Genomic DNA, 16,599 nt, shown 5'->3' with positions numbered 1-16,599 from the left:
GTATTCCATCTTCTGCAAGAAGGGGCAGAGGAAAAGAGCTTGGATGCTCATTTTTTTACTTCCTTGGTCAGTCTATCTCCGAACCAGGTTGGTCGGGCAAAGTTTCTACCTTGGTTAAGCAGGTAGGCAACATTTGAAGAACCAGCATTACCAGCCGTTTCAATTGTGGACATCTGCTTGTGAGCATGCATCAAGTGATTGGCGTGCCTCCTGTCTCGCAGCTTCATGCGCTGTAGGTGCAGAGTACCAACACTGTAATTCGCAGCTGCATCGTCCTGGTCTCCCGGGAGCCTGGGAGGAGCTGCCTGGAAAGGACCTGTTGGACAAAGTTGTGTAAAAGAGGGAAATTACAGGAGTGTGATCAGTGCCCTGTTTTCTGTCATTTATTCTGACCATAAACGTTCTCAGTCACCTTTGCTGCATAGCAGAAGCTTTTCTTAACCAAATTTCAACTGGATATTTATGAACTATTTATGACCTGCTTTGGCACTTCTTTTTTGATTGTTCCTGTATACCCACAGTTGTAAATTCATGATTACCAGCTGCATTGGGTAGATTCAGATTTACAAGGATTTCAATGGGTGTGAAATTCACAATAATCTTAACAGCTCTGCGTTTTGATGGTACAGGACCAAAAAATAAGGCTAAAAAGCTGGTTTTTTTCTGACTGCTTCCCTCCAGTACTGTTGGCTCCAGAGGAGTTGTCTGTGCCAAAAGGACGGTTGCTAAAATGACAATAATCAGTTGCAAAAAAGGCAATGGGTTATTCTTTAGAGAAATCCTAGCCTTTGAAATTGGTGAGATTGGAGCTTCAGTTCTGACATCTGAAAGTCTTCTGCTCCAGTAGGCTGAGTAGTCTAATGTAGAGTTAGCAGTCTAATGAAAGTTTACAGGACTGCAGGAATTAGTTCAAGGGAAAGATACTGTAACTTGAGGACCGGCTGTTCCAGATCTACTTAAGCTGTTGAAATAGAAACTGTACTTGGCAGACTCTGTCCTGTAAGGCACTGTTCTTGAGGGATGTTTGTCCCCAAACACAGGAGTTTTAGTTTGTTGTTGTGAGGCTAACAAATGTTTTTGTCATTGTATGACTGGCAGAAAAGTAGTTTTTTATGGGCGAAAAGTTACCCAGTGGAAGACTTTTGAAAGTACTTTTCTATATGTTGTTTTGCATCTAAAGCAATGCAAAAATTATGGTAGCACGCCATAGTTAAATAATGTTAACTGACAAGACAAAGAGTCCAAGTGATGAAAAAGAGGTAATTAGATGCATAAAATTGTCCTAACAGTAATGAACTAAATATTATTATTTTAGGTAAGTAAATTTGCTTCCTCTTTTTATACTGTAGGTTGGAGTATATAGTTTGCCCTCCATTCTTATTGACAAGACTATTTGAGGTACTAACAACTTCCCTTAAGCAATTTTAGGATGCTCTGCTAAAGAGAAGCAGCATGAAAAGAGAAGAAGAAAAGACAAATTTTCTCTTATTTTTCCTCTTTACTGCTTCCAGGTGTAGGTAAATGGTATTACTTTGGAAGCAAACGCAATGATGGAAGGATCTGCTGTCTCTGAATATTTGGGGTAATGAGTGTACACATGGTTCAGGAGCCCTATCTTTTCTGCATTTGAAGCGGCATATGGCTTCAGATTACTGTAACATTATGGTCTGTAGTCAGATTTCTGAAAAACACCCTTTGATTTGAAGGGGTTTCAGAGAATATTTGTTCAGTAGCCCTTGTTTGGTTTCTCTTCAGCATGTGTTTTTCTAGTCTTGAGAAGCTTGCCTGGCACCAGTTAACTAAACTGGCTGAGAAGTGATGCGAAAGGTAGAGGGGAAGGCAAGCAACAGTGTACGTGGCTGATTGCTGTCATGTTTCAACTAGTGCTTATACTTTCCCTGAACAAGGTCAGTAGACTGAACCTGAGGCAGGTGTTCCGTAGCTGCCTGCTCAGTTCTCAATGGCAGCTGTGATGCTGACTGGTGTCTGCGCAAATTCACTTGGCTGTTTGGCAGAGCTCTGAACGGCAACAAGGACACTGAAGCTGTCTGTGTGCAAGATATGCTTATCTTTCACCCATACTGAATTTTCCGAGTCCTGTGTGTTACACTCAGATACCTGATACCGATCGTTCTTTGGCTTACTCCATTACCGAGTTTAAGGTTAACATCATGAAGAAACACGATCTCTGTATTGATGATATTTAGGACTTAAAAGTATTGTTTGAGCTTTAATCCTGTGAACAGCTTTCTTGAGATGGCTTGGTTAGGTAAAGCAGATCCGCTATAAATATTAGTATTACCTAGCTGTACTCTAAATGACGTTTCCAGCAGTGCACATTTCTATTAATCTTATAATTTCTATACGTAAGACTTAACATTGAAACAAAACAAAATCAGGAGAGGGAAAAAACCTTGTGTTATTAATGGTTGGTTGTAGAACCTGAGGAACCATAGCAAACTGACTAACAGCTGCAGCGTAACAGCGGTTGGTTACCTGCCTGGAAGATTGCCGTGTTTGTCTTTGGTTTTATTGGCACTGCTCATACTTCGCCCTCAGAGATAGAGTCATCATCCGCTGTGGTACTTCTTTGTTCAGTTGAAAACAGGAGTCAGCAACCAAACCATCTGGAGTTATAAACTGGGTAAAATTACACTTCAGCTGCCACTGTCATAGTCACATTTCTGGTCACTTTGCTAAATTACAGTTAACTATGCATATACTAAACATGTTTATATTGCCTGGATTTTCTTTACTAGTTTTAAAGGTCTTATTTTGCTCTGTTTGTTGGCTGGATTTGATGAAGTGTGATGATTTCCAGTCTGTAGTCCCAAGCACTGTGGCTCTGTATGGCTTTTTTTTTTCCCTTTTAAGTTCTATTTGATCTCTTTAAAAAAAAAAAAAATATTCCAGAAACTTTGAATAAGGGAATACATATATCTTCTAAGGAACAGACTACCAATCTGACAGCAATATCTCAGAGGAGTACTTTTTAAGTATATGCTATTGACAAGCTCTTAATGTGGTTTGACAAATTTATTCTTTGTGGTAGGGGGATAATTTTTATGGCCAGAGGAATTTCTTTGTTTAGGGAAGGATATCTTGTTGGCTGCTGCATTCCTCTCTGTAGTCATCTGCTCTGTAGATTCTTTTTTTCCCCATGTACCTGTGTATGTTGGTGTTCATACACAGCAGTCATTCCTCAGCACAGCCCATCTTGCTTGAATGCTTTCTTCATTTATTAGAGTTTAAAAGTGTTTCCCACTTCAGTTTCTTGTGTTGAACCATGTCTGTTTTTCAGGAACTTGTGAAGGCAAATCTTTTGGTGTGAGCTTAGTGGTTAGGCTTTATCAGGCTGTGGTGTGTTTAATTTCCCTGCCCAGTTTCCCGGAGGCTGTAAGACTGCAGGATGCTAATTCGGGATCTCATTAAAATAATTCTTTGTACACACTTTTCCAGATTTGAGTCAAATTAAACCATGTGGGAACACAGGTGCCAGGATCTGACTTACAGTATTTCTACTTAATGCTTACGTTTATATACTTCCATAGATGATTTTTATGCGTTTATGTTTTTTTAAAGAACTGTTTGGTAACTGAATCTTGTAAGTATCAGCTAGTGCAACTGATATGTGACCAAAAGCTTGGTTTGGCCATATAAGCTTTAAGCCTCATAATAGGTTTATATATTCTGACTGACTCAAGATTTGGAGTCGTAAGGTAACGAGTGTAATGCCATCACATACATTCACCTTTACACAAGCCCATAAGGGCTCATTCCTCAGCTCCACCGGACTTTCACGGAGGCCCAGGACATGTTAAAAATGCCACCCAGGCGTCGGTTTGAAGTAGTTTGCACATGGCTGGTGCTGCTGTGTCCCGTTGAAATAGAGATCGCCTGGGTTTAGCAGAAGGGATCTTTGAGCCTAAAATGGGGAACAAGAGAAAAATTGAGCCCTTTTGACTTTTGTTGATACTCTTGACAGCAATTCACAGGTTTTGTGCATGCTTTGCTTGCAGGGAGAGCCTTGCTATTTGAGAGGTGGTTTGTACAACAGACTTGGCCTGACTCTTCCTATTCCAGGAGTGCTGGGATGAGGAGGGTGGTGGCAGTAGTCCCGTTAAAGCTTCTAGTGCAGTGTTGCTGTCAGGGGTAATTCTCTCTCTAATGATATATCTGAACCTGCAAAAAGCCAGGTGTTAATTTACTTCCACCAACAAAAAATGACTTCATTAGGTTAACTTGTTTCATCCAGAGCGAAGGACTTCTTGCACTGTAAGCTCTTTCTCTTGCCTGTACCAGTAAAGACATGCCTGGTTCGTAGTCTAGGAGAATAAATAGTGGTATGACACTGGCTTTCCTTGACAGCGCTGCTTTCTTTTTTGATTAAAGAAGTACGGTTAAAATGCTGAAGTGGCGTTACTCGTTGATTTGGCATGGAAGGGCTCTCAATCTACTTGAAGGCCACCCTGGTTTACAGTATAAATGCTAAAGTATATGCGTGTAGCATTTTAAAGTTGGTTGTTTTTTTTTTTTTAATTTGTAGGTTTTTAATACACAGCTTTAGAAAAGAGGTTGATAAATTTTTAAATAAAAAGAGTAGGAAGATTCTTGCCACCTCACTCTGTGTAAATGAAGGTGTCTTTTCTGTTGTTCACTATGAATTATAGTCATTACATACTTTTACCCTTATGACCTTGTTTTACTAATAAGTGCTTTTTAGCCATAATAAGTATCTAATATGTAAAACATCTAATTTAGATAATACATATCTTCTGTTAGCAAATCCAGGTTCACGAGACACAGGTTCACAACTAAAAATCAAAAGACTGAGATATAATTAAAGGAGCTTCTGTATACAAAATTACCTGCTTAATTTAATACAGATAAAGTGCATTGATACATGTTGACAGGACAGTCTCTCCTGTCCAACTGAGCTGAGGAGTGAGTAGTTGGTGAATGGGCATGGTCGTGTTACGCAGGAGCATGCTGTGTTCACTCACGTTGGCTATTTTGTGGTTTGACTGTTTTACAGTAAGAGCAGGGTGGGCTGGGAATATGTTTTGGATGCATTAAGAGCTATAGCCCAAAATATTCTGTTCTTTTCTCCTTTTCCCAACTTTTTTCTTTCCTTAGTCTTGAAATGAAGTTGTAGTGTTGCTCTCAGGCTGTATGAAGGTAGCCTGAAGCAAAGAAATGTGATTTGGATCCTGATAAATTGTTTATATAATACTGCTGTATATCAGGAATAATTCTATCAGGATAAAATTAAGTTTGCGTGAGACAGTGACAATATCGCAGGAGGTCTCTGATATGTGTTTACCATAGTTCTAAAGGATTCCCTGGAGGCTGAGTGCAACATAGGCATTTTAATATCGATATATGCTACTATGTTGATTCTTTGAGAAAATTATGTATGATCCTGGAATTTGAGACGCACCTTTAGTAGAGCATCTTCACTTGTTTGTTTCATTCACCACTAATTTATTGGAAAGAGATATCTTTATTTTAGGGTAATTTTTATACAGCATAGTCTGTTTGAGTCAAGGTGAGATGTAAGACATTTTGAGATGCTCGGGTACCACTGTTGTGTATATCGTGTAGGTTAAGGAGAAAAAATAGTCCTGTCTGTCAGAGAAGGTTTAGGGAAGCCCTCATACAACAGGATTTATGGTTTGTCAATCTATAAATCAGTGATAATGGTGCCTTCTAATCTACCAAAGAGGTTTTAAGGCCCAAAAATCTCTATGAGATTTGGAACATGTAAAATGTTGGCTGGAGCTGCTGGTAGTAATTGTCCTGGGGTAGTTTTAGAGCAAAGAGATCATTGTCACCTTTATGCCATTTAGTGCTTCAGTGGAGGTTATGTGGCCTCTTGACTTTTTTTGAGGTGGCCTCAAAACTTCGCTGTATGTAAAATGCTTGAAAAACTTTGTGTAAAAACTTCCCAATAACACCCCCCATCTAATGCTCAAAAAAAGAAAGAAATCCACCAACTTAAGTTATCTTCTACCTTTGCAGAGAATCTGATATACAGCATTAAATGTGTGTAGCCATTTTAAAGTTATTATTTCTATTTCCAGGCCTGGTAAAAACTGCATTTTCTTCATTAGATTTAGAGTTTAATAAATTCATACCTGGAAATCCAAATGATGGGATCTGTGTGGGAGTGTCATCTAAAGGTTGCCATCCATGAAGAACAATCTTATTTTAAGATATCAGATCCTTACTATGTATTAGCTGTATTGGAGGAAGAACTAATAGTTTTGCAACGACAGTAAGGGGGTGGGAACAGTAAAAAGGCACTGAAGAAAGTTGCTCTGTGTGTCCAGCGTAGAGTAGCTGATGATTTTGAGTTTGCGTTCCATGGCAAACATGCCATGTTTTACCATCTGCAGTAAAAGAGGGAAGGGCTACCCTGAACAGGCAGTTTAATTTCCAGTCTCACACAGCTGGGCCCTTAACTGGGGATTGCTGGAGTGTTGTATAAGTTCGTATCCGTGTTTTTTGGTAACTTGTTCTTGTATTCATGCCTTAAGGGCTGATGACTCAGAGTTCTTCATTCACAGAGCATGTGAGGAGAGCAGTGAAAAGTGGGGCAAATCTGTATTTACATTTTCCAGTCATTTCTAAAGTACTGAATAGAAAGTGTGAGTTTGCCTTAAAGGTGAGCAAACACTAGCAGTTTTCAAGTATGAAGAAGCTTGAACTGTCTTTGTTGATACAGTTTTCATTCCTTTTCTTGCATCTGGAGGCTAGAAATCTCTTCCCCTGTATTCCTAAAGGGAACAGGGAAATGGCTCAGAAGTGGAACAGTGATTAACTGCTTTTTTGTTCCTGTGTAGGAAATATGTTGATTCACTTTAGGTGCCCTTTCTTAGAGCAACTGCATCAGCATGGTTTCTTCCCTGTTCATCTACCCGTTGTTTTTTTCTGCTTCTTGACTATGGGAGGTGAGTAGGGGTCTCAGGAGTAGGTAAGCAGAAGTGGGGACAAAGTAAAGGGATGGATGAGAGACCTTAGTTTTACTCTCGCAGGGATGCTGGTCACATTTTTAAGAAACCTGCTTTTGATCATTCCACTCTGTAGATACACCTTTTTACTTGGATGAGTGGCAATGAGGAATTTTTCCCACCTGTTTAAATTACCCCTGTGAGTTTGCATGTTGCCTGTGATTTTGTTTTCAGTGGTTTTATTTAACTTTTTCTTTGAGAGCCCTGAAATTTTTTCAACACTTGCTGGTAACAGCAGACCTGAGATTTTGTCTAAGAGATTTGTACTGTTCCTCAGTTTCCTTTTCTAGCTAATATAGTCTGCAGAGTCTATCCATTTCCCCGTTGCTGCTTTGGGCACGTGAGGAGCAGTGTCCTGTATTTAGAGTTACTAGCCCAGGAGCTAATACAGCTGTTTGTATCCCAGACTTAAAGTACCTCAGTCCTGCATCTCTAAAATGAAGTGATCTTGGAGAAAAGCGGAATTAGGATAATTTGAGGTTTTTATGTCTACGGTACTTCTGTGCTGCTGTTGAGAGTTTTATTCATGCTGAAAGCAAGCAGAACAGTGATGCCATGGACTTAGCTTTCAGGACTGAGTTGAATTAGTTTTATTTCAACAGATTTTGAAAATGCTGGGGAGGGGGGAGACGAGGGACGTCACAACAGTGTAAAGTAACTTTATTTGTAAGAGCTTCTTATTTGAAAAAGTTTAACTATCTAAAGCTTGAAAGGGCTAGTAGGGTGACAGAGCAGTGGCACAGGCTGCCCAGGGAGGTTGTGGAGTCCCCTTCTCTGGAGATTTTCAGAACCCGCCTGGATGCAGTCCTGAGTAATGTGCTCCGGGCAATCCTGCTTTAGCAGGGGAGTGGGACTAGATGATCTCTAGAGGTCCCTTCCAACTCTGAAAATTCTGTGATTCTGTGACTCTATGTGTTTATGTCTTCAGATCTACGGTAAGACAAGTTTAAGAGGAAGTTCCAATATGTCTGCTATCATCAGCTGAAAACTATTTATTCATACCCTTTGTACAATTTTAATTAAGTTGGCTTGAAATAGTACTTGTATGCTAGCATAGCTACTGTTAGGTATGAGAAGAAAGTTGATGGGATACTGAGGGGCTGGAATAAGATGTAGAATGATGTCAACAGCCCTCTCATTCTTGCAGTATGCATCTTAAAGACTGAAAAATGTTCCTTTCTAGCAAGGTTTGTTTCTCTAATGTTTGGAGGTGTATTCAGCCTCTTCCTAGTGACAGTCAAGTTTCTATGGTCTCAAAGGCCAAACAGCCCAACTGGGACACACTGAAAGAACAACAGAATTGGGAGGTGGGTGCAACTATGGCACATCCCTAAGGTAGTAAAATAAAAAGTTTAAGAAGGGCACACAAAATACATGGTAAACTGGAAGCTTAATTGGTAGCAGATCGACTTTCTGCATGTTATTTACTGGTTTGAAACAATGGACCTCCAGCATCCTGGAGGTTGATCCCTTCCCTGCTGATCCCCACAGCTGAGTTCTGATGTGATCTTGGGTAAATCATACAATTTTTTCATGTCTCCACTGTGGAGTTTAAAGAAAAAAAAAAATCTCCATAGGACTCTTTTTGGAAGAAAATGTTAATAAATAAATAAAGGTTCTCAGCTACTCTGGAGGGTACACGTGTACAGTATTGCATTAGCCATGCTTTCTAGCATTGATCTGTAACCTGAGCCAGTGTGGGTTTAAAATGGTGACTGCAAGCCGGTACATTCACCTTGTAATTTTTGAACTCAATCAATAAGATTGTTTAACTCTCCATTGATCAAACATTGATTGTTTTGGGAGTCACCATCTTTTTCAGACACTTTCCAATTACTTCAATTCTAAAAGGATATCCAGTTCATCCATAGGCTATTAATGAAGTTTATGACCCATGCTATTTAAGAAGTCTGTGTAGATAACCAGAAGAGCTTTAAAATGAATGAAATGGAGAGCTAATTTGGGTAAAGGAGGTGTTGCAGTATTAACTTTTCTCTTTTTTGTTTTTTCTTATGTAGCTATTGGTGAATATGAAGAGCTTAGAGCAGAAAATAAGAAAACGAAAGAAGAGGTTTGTATATATTGATTATTTCTTTAACACTAAAATGCTAAATATCAGAATACCTTATTGGCTATGCCAGGTTGTCGTCTGCTTTTGTGACCTCAGCTGATTACTGTCAAGTAATAAGTATTGCTTGTACCTGTATGTATTATGGATCGAAGAATGCAACTCCCAGCAGCTATTCTAGCTGTCCTGCTCCAGAAAAGTTGCTATAAATGTGGTTTGGTTTTTTTTTTAATGATTGCTGCTATAGCCAGTTTGCATACGATTACAATGTGAGCATAGACCAACTGCAGTGTTTAGATAGTCCTAGGAAAACTAGTTTCTCTTGGATCTAAACCTTGTTTTATTACAACTTGATTTGCATGGTGGGACTTACTGAAGAGAAAATAGAACGACTCCTCTCACCCAGACCTTCTGAAAATTCGGAATGTAGGAATATGATTTCCGAAGGTATTTGAAGTCTTCCCCCACCCCCCGCTGAAAAAACCCAACCCAATTTTTAATAGGAGAGCAAGATGTCTTGTCTCAACTTGCAGCGTGGTACTGCAGTGTCAAACAGATTTGCAGCATCGGATCACACATTCTTCTGTGAAATCTGTGTGCCTGTCCAACTTGAAAAGAAGCTTTGAATGTATGGGATGAACTTCATACATTACTGCAGGCTTCGTTTTTTAATGTTCAGAGATACTGGAGTAAGAAATAATGACCGCTTTCTAGATTGTTTATTGTAATTATGATGAACTGTCTTTCTAATGGTAAAATTAAGCACGTTTGGTAAGGTATCTCTTCCCACCCTTGTTCATTCAACACGCCTGCTTTCTGTGAGGAAGCCGACAGGAACAGAGAACTCAGAGAGATTTGATGGCAGTGTTGTGTTGCATAAATCCATATCAATGCGCAAAAGGTTTTTAGCAGATACCTGCCAAGAGAAACTGTGGCCAGTAAAAGCCTCTTATCAGTTCTAGATAGTGAAAGGCAGAGGAGTCTACACTGTATTGTACACAGAAAATTCTCCTTTCTCCAGTATTACTGAGCTGAAGATGCAAGCAACATGTTAGTTTTCAAATCTCTGTTAACTGCCAAGGCACGCAGGTTTAATTTAGCTTTTTATGAAGTCATTTCTGAAGGATGACTTTTAGTCCATTTGTTATAAATGTTGCAATTCAAGGCTGTATTAGGAAGACCTTGTCCTTAGCTGCTTTCTCATTATTAAAGAAAATTTGAAGCTTATCTTCATACTATGCTTCAGGAATGTTTATTTGTATTTCCTCTGAGCTCAGCATATTCTTTCACTCTTTCCTACCCACTGACCGTCTTGTCTTATTTACTATGCTCGTTGCTGCATTCCCGTTCTGCTGACCTACACTAGAGCCTCAGATATGATGGGAGATCTGTCCCCTCTGTTTTTGCTGTTCGGAAGTCCGTGGCAGTTCATCTCCTAGTGCTCAGAAGAAAAGGAGAATGAAACTGAATTAGACCAAGAGTCCATTTAGCCCAGTATCCTGTCTCTGACAACAACAGAGAGGGAGGAGTGTAAGAGTGTGTATAACGCTTCCACAGAGTACTCTTCTGGTCTCCAAACCACTTGCAGCCTGGGGACTTCCTCAACTGCATGTGGTTTCAGTGTGTTCTGTCCTCCCCAGCTCTTTTCCTTGAGTTTGTCTTGTCCCCTCCAAGTCCGTGCTGATTCTTAGCTTCCACCATATGTAAGGAGTTCCACACCCCAACTGTCCACCGCATGAAAAACAGGCTCCCCGGCTTTGCCCTGAATCCAAGTCCTGCTAGCTTTGGTGTTTCTTCAACAAAGCTTTGTTTAGGTTGGGGGGGTGGTGGGAATAAGGGGGCTTTTCTTGAAGTGCATTTGTATTTAGATAATTTTTTCCTTCAAAGGCAATTCTAGCGAAAAATTTTGTTGCCAAAATTGAGATGAAATGAGATGTTCTGAGGTCGTTTCTTGCATTCTGCTGTTCTTTCTTTCTTTCTCTGCTGTCTCACAAGACTTTCCCGTAACTGCATATCTCTAGCCACTCCTGTGTGTTCCTTCTGAAGGTTGGTATGATATTTTTCAGAATACTTGCATAACAACTGAAAATCCTCCAGCCCTAAGTACATGGGGATTACATCCCCAGTCGGGCAAATTAGTTAAGCACGTGCTCAGGGTTGGAGGATTTTCAGTTGTTACGCAAGTATTCTCCATCCAAGAACCTCCATCCTGCAAATTGGTGTGCTTGTGTAAGTAGTCCTGCTTAATTGTTTAAATGCTTGGTCTCAAGTGGTTAAGTGTGAGGCCCTGAGTGCATTTCTTCTACAATAGAAAGAATCTACTGATACAGAGTTCACGGTTATGTTTGCTTACAGTGCCAATACTGGAAGAAGCTATTCCTTGTTTTATTGCAGGGCTGGGCAATCCTGAAAGTTCATTAGTGTCTCTCTAACTTTGTATCTTAGTTTATGCTTTGCAGGATCAAACCTAATACTGGAGGAAGCACAGGCTATCTCTGCCTGTGAGTCTGGGAAGTTGTGGGTGACTTCTGTTCCCTTTTCTGCCACTGTCTGTCAGTATGAGTGTAAGCACGTGGATTCCTCTGTATCAGTTGTGGTCACATAATTGTGTCGATAGGAGGAAGAGGAGAGAGAATTAATTTATTTAGAAAAAGATTTGCAGATTATTTGTGGAAAGTACCACACAGGAGTTAAATAGCAGTCTGTATGTATGTGCTTTTGATGCACTCGGTGGGATTTTTTTCTGAGTCACCAGTACATTTGTATAGCTCTGAAAGATGGGCGGTGTCATGGAGAAATGATCCTAGTTTATATTAGAAACATGGAACTTGGTGCATAACAGGCAGCTAACTGAAAATGTAATTTTAATTTTTGAAAATTGAGGCTCTTCGTTCTGTATTTTTTCTTAAGATTAGAAAGTAAATTGACTTTTACATAGGTTACTTTGTTCAAAGCACTGCTGCTTAAAAGGGCGCTAATAACCATGAAAATTCAGGAGCAAAAAATCTTGATTCACAGTGTCTCTTCCTCATTGACTTGCTAAACTGCCAATTTGGAGAACTCTGGCAAGGTCTCTGACAAAATTGGTGCAGGCGTATTTTTTATCCGTATTTTTAAATACTTTGAAAAACTGGAGCAAAAATACATTAGCTGATTACTTCTCTTAGGTCATCCTTTTAATTGAAGTAGCCGGCTAAACATGCATGCCAGTCCCCCAAAAGTGGATAACTAACATTCAGTTGCACACAAATGTAGATAACTTAATGTGCAGTTCTGACATATTCAGAGTCAGATCATGAATAAATATTTGACTACTTGCTAATCAGACAGAAATGACTCTGAACACTGGTTTTGACAGTGTTTTGTCATGCTGCCAGTAGGGGAAAAAAAAGGCAAGACAGCTTTCCAAAACAGTAGGTGTAATACTCTATCTCTGATGCATCATTCATGGTGTTTGCTCTGTTAAAGCACATGTATAGAGTGGATTATATGTTTTGTCACCAAATGGGAACAGAGAAGGGATTCTGTCTTGATGACATGCTCATTCTTTCTGTAAGTAGAGTATAGAAAATGTCATAGGATACTTTTGAGTACTGTACCAAACTCATAATTTTAGAACAAGCATTAAATCTGCATAAATTTCACAGTCTGTGTAAATGGGAAAGAATGCATCTTGTGTTGCTTAGCAATGGCTTAATTGACTATATGGCTACTACGTGAACTCCTTGCATCTTAATATCTGGACTGAACAATCTCCTTCTTGTTTTTGCCCTTTGAAGGCCTTTTACTGAAGTCAGTAGGAGCTTATGTGCAAAATAGTTGGCAAAAAAGAAGCCTGTTAGAAGAAAATAGACAAGAAACCCAGGCCTCCCTGGAATTAGTGGCAAAGAGTCATTAGGCTGGTGGGAGTGGCTGTGAGGAGGCTGTGTATCCACAGGCTTCCAGGTGATTGTGTGCATCGACTTCCCAACATCACGTTGTAGTGTCAGGTTCCTGTGCTGGTATGGTACTGTCCTGGTATCGTGCTAGCCCCAAGTACAGGCCAAGTTCATGTACTGCTATTCACCTCACTGTACATGCAGTATTTGGTTTGAACACCAGTCTTTGACATGGATGTGATTTACTTGTAAGTAGTCAGCGTATCAGTTCTCTGTGCTAGAAATGCAAGTATTGCCTCGTATCTCGTGTACCTAGAAGGCAACAATCTGAAATGGAGTGGGACTGGCAAAGCTCCTGAACTTGCTCCTGCAAAGATGAAGAGTTGTAAGGAATTACTCACAAAATGAATTTTGGAAACTGAACTGTTAATTTGCTTCTAAAAATACGGATGTAATGTCTTTTTATTGCCAAGAAATTATTGTTGATTCCTATAGCTAGTTCAGGACTGGAATGGGAATATTGTCTATTACCTTTGCTTTTTTTTATTGGGATACTGGTGCTATAAGTATTAGATTAAAAGTATAGTAAATAAAATGGTATAATTGCTTATTTTCCTCTGCAGAAAAGCTTCAACCCTTAACAAAAAAAAAAGCTAAAACCAGAAAATTGACCAACAATCCAGGAGTTATTGACTTTTTTTTTTTTTTTCATTCGAGGGTACTCTTGAGTATAGAGCTATGTATTAAAACTGACAAGGGGAGACTTAATGAATACTTGAAAGCTGTTTCTTCTTGACAGTTGCATGCACTTGAATGTGAAAAGTGAACAGTAGATTTTATTAGTAATGTTATGCTGTTTGCCTGTTAACATTTAGGATTAGTGATATTCTTGCCAATTAACAAGTCTACTGTATATGCCTCAAATTGCTTTTTTGAAAAGTGAGGTGGTTGTGAATTTTGAAGGCTTCTCTGCAGCTTTTTGAGAGCAGTTAACATTTCTAAATTTCGATATTTTTAAACTTTCCTGTTTTAAAGGGAAGGTCAATTTATTTTTAGGGCTGACAGTGGTTTTTGTTATGAAACTTAATAGCTTTATATAAATATTTTGTTTGTGTAACTTTCCAGTTTGAAACAGTACAAATAGTTAAAGACAATCTCAACTTTTTCTAATTCTTGGCTAAATTGGAGATAAACTAGTTGGGTTTTTTTGTAGGACTTGTAACAGCTCTGCTTGCACAGGTTTGATTGCAAGACAAAAGCCAAAGTGCTTTCCATTGATCATTTCAGCAAGGGCAACAATCTCCCGCTCTCCTTTTCTTCCTGCTCTTTCATTCTGAAGCATAGTAGCAGTGAAAGGAAAATGTTCAGAAAGCTGCAACTGGGAGCAGGAATTGCTCTGCAGAGACCCAAACCTACAGGCCCTGATTGTGCAGAGAGACATGCGTAGCTATCAGAATAGTCAGCTTGCCGTGGTCCAAATGGAGCACGCTCTGCAAATAGCACTCAAGGTGAAGCGGAATAGGTCATTTAACTTCCCCTTTCGCTGCACAGGCAAAGCTGTTACACCTTAGAGCTGGAGGATTTCAAAAGGAGTTTTTCCTACCATTAGGATCGGGGGTGTACCGCATCCTCTACATCAAGGTTTCTATCAGTAGCAAAGAGTCTTGCTGACTTCAAGAGGCAACAGATCAGATTCTTAAAATGCTAGTTTTCCTGGTTTTTAAACTGAGCGTTAAAAGCGCTTGCTCACTTAATGTGCAGTGGGCTGAAAGCTTGCAGCGTGCAGAAAAATCCGTGGGTGAAGTATGCCAGTGTGGTACAGTGTCTCTCTTGTAAAATAGGAAGAGGCAGCAGCTCACACTGATCCCCTTTTTGCAGCGGCGCTATGCTCTGCAGGAACAATCAGAAATACTTTCTTACTGCACCTTTACTGCTTTCTGTTCTTAGACTGGACTTCTACTGGTAAGGTAAGGCCAATTTTTGCTGAGGAAACTGAGAGAGCGGGCAGCAAGCAGCAAGATTCATGCACAGATTTCCCTTCCCCGCTTCTCCAGTGCAAGTTTCTCTAAACAGCTTCTTTGTTAACAGGGCCAGATGAAACGGTGAGTCCTCGTCCGGTGCCGCTTGCTCAGCACGTCTTGCTCCTTCTGCAGCTCTTCCTTGTTTCACAGACCTTTATAGCAGCGGGTGACTGATCTGTCCCCCCTTCTCAGCCACTGTGCCTTGCCGCATCACCCCGGTGCCACTGGAAAGGGGATTGCTTGTTGAGTGCAGCTCCTTTTGGTCCCACAGATAGCCATCAGCAGCAGTTTCCAAAGTCTGTGTGGAGGCTGCCCCTGAGGGGGGACGCCAATGGCATCCTCTGCTTGCCTGAGAGCAGATCCTTCTTTGAGCCTCATCCAAGGTCCTCCGGAGCTGATAGAAGGGCTCTCTTGAATTTGGCTGCCTTTGAGTTGGGCTCTCCCCCTTCTTGTTGCTTAACAGCAGGCTCCTTTCCCAGCTAACTCAGAGTGGGTCGTCATGTGGAAAAACAGAAAATCAAGCAAAATCGTGTCAGGCTTTTTTTCCCGGTTCTGTTCCAATGGCCAGTATCCTTGTACTTGCAGTTACGCTGTAAGGAGCTCAGTCACACAGGTCTCTTCCAGAAGTTAACTCATGGTCTTACATTGATTTATTACTGTGAATATAGACAGCTGCGTGTGAGGAAGGATGTCTGGTACGCCGTGTGTGTAAGACACGTTGTGTGCCAGTCATACTTCCTCCCAGGTCATGTGTTTTTCACAGTGTGGTTAATCACTGACTGTGTCTCTTGTCTCTGTGTCTCTTTACTCATTTCTTTGAGTTCTTTCTATTTCTTACAGAAGGGGTTTTCTTAGAGAAGTCTTTTTAATGTCTGTTTTATTCTTTCTCTTTGAAGAAACCTTTCCATCATAAGATCAGTGATTGCAGCCCTGTGTAGTATTAGCATTAACCCCAACTTTAATAAAACTGGGGTGATGGGAAATCCTTAAAGTGTGAAAATGAGTGTCCTCCCATCTTCAAGGCCAAAGCTTTGCTCATGATGTTATGAAACTGAACAGGATGTTGCTATTTATTTGCTTTGAGGTTTTCCTTGCATGTTGTAGGTATATAAACGTCAGCCTCTTTTCCAAGTCTATTTGTGTTAAAGATAGTAGACTTAAAGCATATTATTGATGTGCAAAGTACTGCTTTTACTCTTGTGTGGAACAGGGATGACTGTTTATATCAGTTTTGGATAATGAGGTCTTCTAAAATATTTTCACAGTAGCTCTGCATTGGAGCCTAAAATCAAGTACAACTTGCCAGTTTGGTTAGGAAATACTCTGGCTAATGAATTTTTTATCCATAGTTTTCATCGATCTTACATGACTGAGAGCAAAAAGAAATGATGCTTTGATAGGCTTCTGTACATTATTGTGCCGGCAGTTGATCTTTGTTGATTTTGCATGTTGTGACTGACTGCTAATTAAATAACTGGGATCAGTGTTTCATTTCAATTTTCTCTTCTACAGTGTGACAAAATCAAGCAAGAGCGAGATGAGGCTGTCAAAAAACTGGAGGAGTTTCAGAAAAGTAAGTTGATAATGTTAGTGGGATTTTTTTGGTATAGAGAGTTAGG

General features: G+C 40.0%; 1 protein-coding gene across 1 annotated transcript in view; it reads left to right on the top strand.

Moving 5' to 3' along the window:
- The first annotated feature begins 9,036 nt into the window (after nt 1–9,036).
- The window catches only part of KIAA1598 (KIAA1598 ortholog), a 54,629-nt gene continuing 47,066 nt past the window's right edge, over nt 9,037–16,599 (top strand). The window contains exons 1-2 of the mRNA XM_009881578.1: nt 9,037–9,084; nt 16,493–16,553. The gene's annotated coding sequence lies outside the window, so the exon portion shown is untranslated. The remainder of the gene's footprint in view (nt 9,085–16,492; nt 16,554–16,599) is intronic.

The sequence above is a fragment of the Charadrius vociferus genome, unplaced genomic scaffold (genome assembly GCF_000708025.1).
Source record: "Charadrius vociferus isolate BGI_N301 unplaced genomic scaffold, ASM70802v2 scaffold282, whole genome shotgun sequence".
NCBI lineage: Eukaryota > Metazoa > Chordata > Aves > Charadriiformes > Charadriidae > Charadrius > Charadrius vociferus.
This window is presented reverse-complemented; position numbering and strand designations above follow the sequence as displayed.